Genomic DNA, 6,000 nt, shown 5'->3' with positions numbered 1-6,000 from the left:
TGACTTGTTTCACTCACCACACAAACACATGTACAGGGGCGGTATTTTTAAGAGCTTCCGCCTCGCCCATCAACTATTTCCAAAGGCCAAAAATGTGCTTACTCGGGGTTCCTGGTACAGAAGGGTCAGACTATCACCAGGGCCATTAAACTACCTATGAAGTTGTCCCAAAAACGTCTACGAAAGCCTTGTCATATATGGGTGGCAGTTCCAAAGGCCAAGAAGAAGATTAATCAGGTGTTCATGGGTGGGGTTATTTTTTTTCGTTCCCGGTACAGAAGAAGGGTCAGACAACCACCAGGGTCATTAAACTACCCATGGAAATGCCCCCAAAACGCCTTGTCATATATGGGTGTTTGGGTTCTGAAATGTTGGATCCTATAGACATCACACGCTAAACTGGTTCTGAAGCCACTTATCCTCCCTCCCTCACCCTCTTCCAAAGTAACATTCATTCCTAACCCCAAGCTTCATTTATCCATCTGGTCTATGGAATGGCTATGGAAGAGGTGATGAGGTTGCTGGGTCAAATGCATGGTGACTGTTTTTCTTCTTTATTATTTTAAGGTGTGAAGAGAAAGGAAAAGTCGAGACAAGAGAAAAGGAAAATTCTCAACTTGGTGGTGAAAAAAAAAAATTCTTTCCCGTTTCATATATCTAGCTAGTCTTTTTTTTTCTTTGCGAAGAGAAGAGAGACACAAAGGACGAAAAATGAGAAGAAAAAAACTCAACTTGGAAGTAAAAAAAAAATTGTTTCTTTCCCTTCCCATTTATCTAGCTATTTTTTTTATTTTTTTATTTACGATGAGAAGAGAGACAGTAAAGAAAAAAAGAAGAAAAGAAGAAAAAAACTCAACTTGGAGAGGTATAAAAAAATGTTTCTTTCCCTTCTCATTTTTTCTTTACGATGAGAAGAGACAGAAAAGAAAAAAATAAGAAAAGAAGAAAAAAAAAGCTCAACTTGGAGGTAAGAAAAAAATGTTTCTTTCCCTTCTCATATATCTAGGTAGTCTTTTTTTTTCTTTACGATGAGAAGAGACAGGAAAGAAGAAAAATAAGAAAAAAAGAAAAAAAACTCAACTTAGAGAGGTAAAAAAAATGTTTCTTTCCCTTCTCATTTATATAGCTAGTCTTTTTTTATCTTTTTTTTTCTTTACGAAGAGAGAGAGACACAAAGGACGAAAAATGAGAAAAGAAGAAAAAAAATCAACTTGGAGGTAAACAAGAAAAATGGTTTCTTTCCCTACTCATATATGTAATAAGTCTTTTTCTCTTTTTTTATTATTGATGAAAAAGAAAAATAAGAAAAAAAAGAGAAAACATCTCAACAAGGAGGTAAAAAAAATTGTTTCTTTCCCTACTCATATACCTAGTGAGTCTTTTTCTTTTTTCTCTCATTGTTATTAAGAGGCAGAGGAAAGACGAAAAATGAAAAAAAAGAAAAAAAGAAAGACTACAATTTTGGGGGTGAGAAAAATACTTCTTTCCCCACTCACATATTTCAAGCAACTTTTTTTTTTTTTCTTCACTATTAGAAGACGCATAGGCAAGAAAAAAACATGAGAAAACAAAAGAAAATAAAAGCTCAACATGGTGGGGCAGCGAGTTGATTTCTTTCCCTATTCACTTATCTAGTTTTGCTTATTTATTTCATTAAACTACCTACGGAAATGCCCCCCAAAACGCCTTGTCATATATGGGTGTTTAGGTGATGAAATGTTGGATCCTATAGACACCACACGCTAAACTGGTTCTGAAGCCACTAATCCTCCCTCCCTCACCCTCTTCCAAGGTAACACTGATTCGTAACCCTAAGCCAAAGACGAAAAGACAAAAGAAAAGAAGAAAAATTAACTCGGTGGGGAAAAAAATCTGATTTCATTCCCCGTTCACATATCGCTGGTTGCTGTTTTTCTTTTCTTTTTTTCTTTGTGATGAAAAGAGATTTCTTTTTAGCATTTTTCTAACGTTTTTTCTAACATTTTTCTTCTAACGTTTCTTTTTCTAACATTATTTCTAACATTTTCTACCACTTTTTCTTTTTCTAACATTTTTCTAACACTTATTCTATCATTTTTGTATCATTTTTTTTCTATAATTTATTTTTCTAACATTTTTCTAACACATTCTAACTTTTTTTTTATCATTTTTGTATAATTTTTTCTATACTTTATTTTTCTACCATTTTTCATTTTTTTTTTTTACTATGTTCTCGTGATCGCTACTTTTCAGGCGTTCTTGGGCGAGGCGAGGCGACGCCCCCCCAGACGTACGCCCCCATTGATTGACTGATTGATTAGTGATACAGAGGGAAGCGGTTAGACACATTTTTTTTTGTACACGTTCGTCTCCAAGGAATGTACTGACGGTTTACTTGTATCCTTCCTGTCTCTCATCGACTTGAAACATTTTCCTGGAAACGGTAAACACACATTTTATTTTCCCTTTTTGCTCGTCCTTTATTTCCTTAACTACCGCGGTCGTGAGGAGGGACTATGTGGGCTGGAGACTTCCGTGTCGGTGTGCAAGTGGCTGCCGCTCTCGGGAAAGCCTTCAGTGATTGGCTATTTGTTGATGACTATCCCGGTGAAGTCCTCAGTGATTGGCGGCTTGTATGTGCCCCGTGTCCGCGATTGGTGGCCGTGTGTGTGTGTGTTATATATGGCCAGCGAGAAGGTGCGGAACCTCATTCAGCGCTGAAGGAGACACGGAGGCAGACAAGGCTCTCTTATCTCTCCATCTTCTCAGCCTGGTAAGCAAGTACACCCACACCCCTACCCACAAACACACACAGACACAGACACACTTCCTCCACGTTATCAACATCTACACCCGTGCAAACCATTACTAAGCCCAAGGCCTAACCCCAGTGTCGTGTACAGAACGTGGTGCAGCAAGTGTCCACGATGGTCTAGACGCCCCTGGGACACATATCAACGCTACGCGAGTACTCAAAACACTTGGCCATGGCGAAGATAGTTTTGTTCTGTGCTGCGCTCCTGCTGTGCCTCGGTGGGTTTAAACTATTATTTTATGTTATTCTGCACCTTACTGTTGCTGCTATACTGGCGGATTATGTTATGTTACTGCATTTTCTGCGACGCATAAATAAACTTGTATATATATTTTCTTATTTTCTCTTTTCTTTTCTTTTTTAATGTTGCTGCTATACTGGTGAATTATGAAGTTATTACTTTACTGCATTTTCTGTGACGCCAAAATAAACTTGGATATATATTTTCTTATTTTCTATCTTTTTTCCTTGCATAGTGCCGGCGCATGGTGATCCTTATATGGATAAGGTGAGATATTACACGTAAGAGTTTCTCTAATATTTCCTCACAAAACCTCTCACACAGGCACGCTTATCACATGGTATAGTAACTATAATGCGAATTCTTTCAGTCTCTCTTGATAAAGAGTGGCAGTTCTGAAATTTCTAAAACTCACTGCTTCCCTTCACATTTCAGGTCGATGATGAGACGTATGTGTGGTGGTGTGACAAGGGCAAAGGGATGCAATCGTCTGTTTCCCCTCGTTTACCGGCGTTGTTGTACTGGAAAACGTTATCCCCACCTGACTGTCAAGATAACGGTGTGTGTGTGTGTGTGTGTGTGTGTGAGAGAGAGAGAGAGAGAGAGAGAGAGAGAGAGAGAGAGAGAGAGAGAGAGAGAGAGAGAGAGAGAGAGAGAGAGAGAAACCCTACTACTTCCTTTCTATTTGTGACTCAGGCCTTACCCTAATTTATTTTTCTCAATGATATCCCTGGAGCCAAGAATTGCAGGCCTGGAATCACAAATAGGAACCGTGTGACGATTATGTATTCTTGGGCTGTGGACATGCACGTCTACTTCCTTCCTTTCCAGACGGCAACACAAAGTTCGGAGGATGCGACTCGAACCTTCCTGATCTTGAGGAAAGCGACACAAAATGGCAACACCCTCGCTACAATAAGTACAACTCGGGCAGGGTGACAGACCAAGTTGCCGTCTACCGCCACTGCAAAGATAACAGACGAATTTGGTCACAGTTCTCCGGGAAGTTGACGTACTGCATTAACATGGAGTGGACACCCATAGACGACTACTGTTACCCGGGTGAGTCCTGCAGTGACGATGAGTGGTTCATTCACTGTGTTTGTTATTTCTTAGCCAGCATACGGAGCAGCCTGACATAAAAAGGGTCCTAAAACACCCTTTGTCTCCTCCCCTCTCGTTGCAATAATTTCATATCCGATATAATGAGAAGCTTGGCATGGTAAGGGTTAAAAAACGCCCTTTGTCTCCGTTCCTTTCATTGCAGTAGTTTCTTATCCAATATAATGAGCAGCTTGGCATGGAAAGGGTTAAAAAGCACCCTCTGTCTCCGCCCCCAGAGTGCAATGAACGAAGAGACTGCCCGGTGGAAGGCGCCACTGGATACGGTGTTCAAAAAATATGCACACAGGAATACGCTTTTCCAATCACGGTGAGTCGCTCATGTAGATAAATTATTATACATGATGAATTACACTGATGACTAAGGACTTTTCAAACTGTAAATAGAATGATTGTTGTTTGTATTCGGAGGTGCTATCAATGGGTATGTTTTCTGCAGTCACGTGATAGTAAAGGGATTAGGGAAGGAGATGGATGTAATAAAAAAGGGATAAAAAATGAAGTATATGACAATGCAAAATGAAATCAGTCGAGGGTTAGAAGGAACGGGGTCACGGCTACAAGGAACACACCCTTCGCTTTCACACAGTCCTTTATTTATTTATTTTTTTCAAGGGTATAGTAAGAAGAGGAAGTGGGTCAGTTCCTTCGGCAAAGCATCCCCTATCCCCCCCCCGCCAACGGTTTCCATGGCCAAGGTATAAGAGGGTACCAATGGCGTTGATAAAAAAAATTCCATAGATTTCTTTGGCGTTTCTCAAAATCCATACACACACACACACACACACACACACACACACACACACACACACACACACACACACACACACACACTTTTCAACCCCAAGTCATGAGTCGCGTTAAGCACAATAATCATGCACGCACTAACACATTCCTCTCCGGCCGTCACGAGACTTTAAAGACTTTCGCAAGGGCACGGAGACACAAAGAGACAGACAGCAGCGTGCATGCGAGATAATTATCCACTGTTATTTTTTTCCTTTTCTTGCCCGGACCCCACTCTTGGAAACGGAATACGAGAGCGGTCACAAAGTTAACATGGCGAGAAGAAGGAAGTAAAGTTGGGAGCATATAACCTTATCGCGACACCGGGCCAGTGTGACATCCGGGTTGCCACAGTTTCCCTTCCCCAGGTTCCTCTAGGTACCCATATATCGACCAGCCTGAAAGGAAGGCTGAGCAAACGGATGAGCTGCACGCCAGGATTCGAACTAAGGCCCGTGGATTCGTAGTCTGAGACGCTAACCACTACACAGCGGAGATTTACAGAGTAGTGTTAGAGGTAGTGTTAGTGGTGTTAAAGGTAGTGTTAGAGGTAGTGTAGTTAGTGTTAAGACTCGATATTCGTAGCATAGAAAGTTAATATTAGTGTTAGAATTGATTTTGGTTAAGTTTAGGGGCTTTTAGTAGTGTTAGAGGTAGTGTTAGTGGTGTTATACAGTCGGCGCAATTGAAAATGTCGCGAGATGCGGCAGACTTAACAACAAAGACTAAACAATAAAAAATGTTTAAAAAAATAGTGCTTACCAAGCTCTAGTAGCGTGTAGGCACTAGGCATCCCTTCACGTTTAATGCACTCATTAAGGCGTGTAGGAAGGGAACTGGCAAGGTTTTTTAGAGTATCAGGGTTAATTTCCACCCATTCCTTCCTGATTGCTGCCTTCAGCCGGGTTACCGATGAGGTGTCTGCTTGTCGTAATTTCCGTTTCAAAATGGCCCACAGATTTTCTATTGGATTTAAATCAGGTGAGTTACCTGGCCAATCACTGAAGAATGGAATGTCACAGTCTGTGAGCCACCGAGTCACATCCTTGGCAGTGTG

Source organism: Eriocheir sinensis, chromosome 25 (assembly GCF_024679095.1).
Source record: "Eriocheir sinensis breed Jianghai 21 chromosome 25, ASM2467909v1, whole genome shotgun sequence".
NCBI lineage: Eukaryota > Metazoa > Arthropoda > Malacostraca > Decapoda > Varunidae > Eriocheir > Eriocheir sinensis.
Note: the sequence above shows the minus strand (reverse complement) of the source record.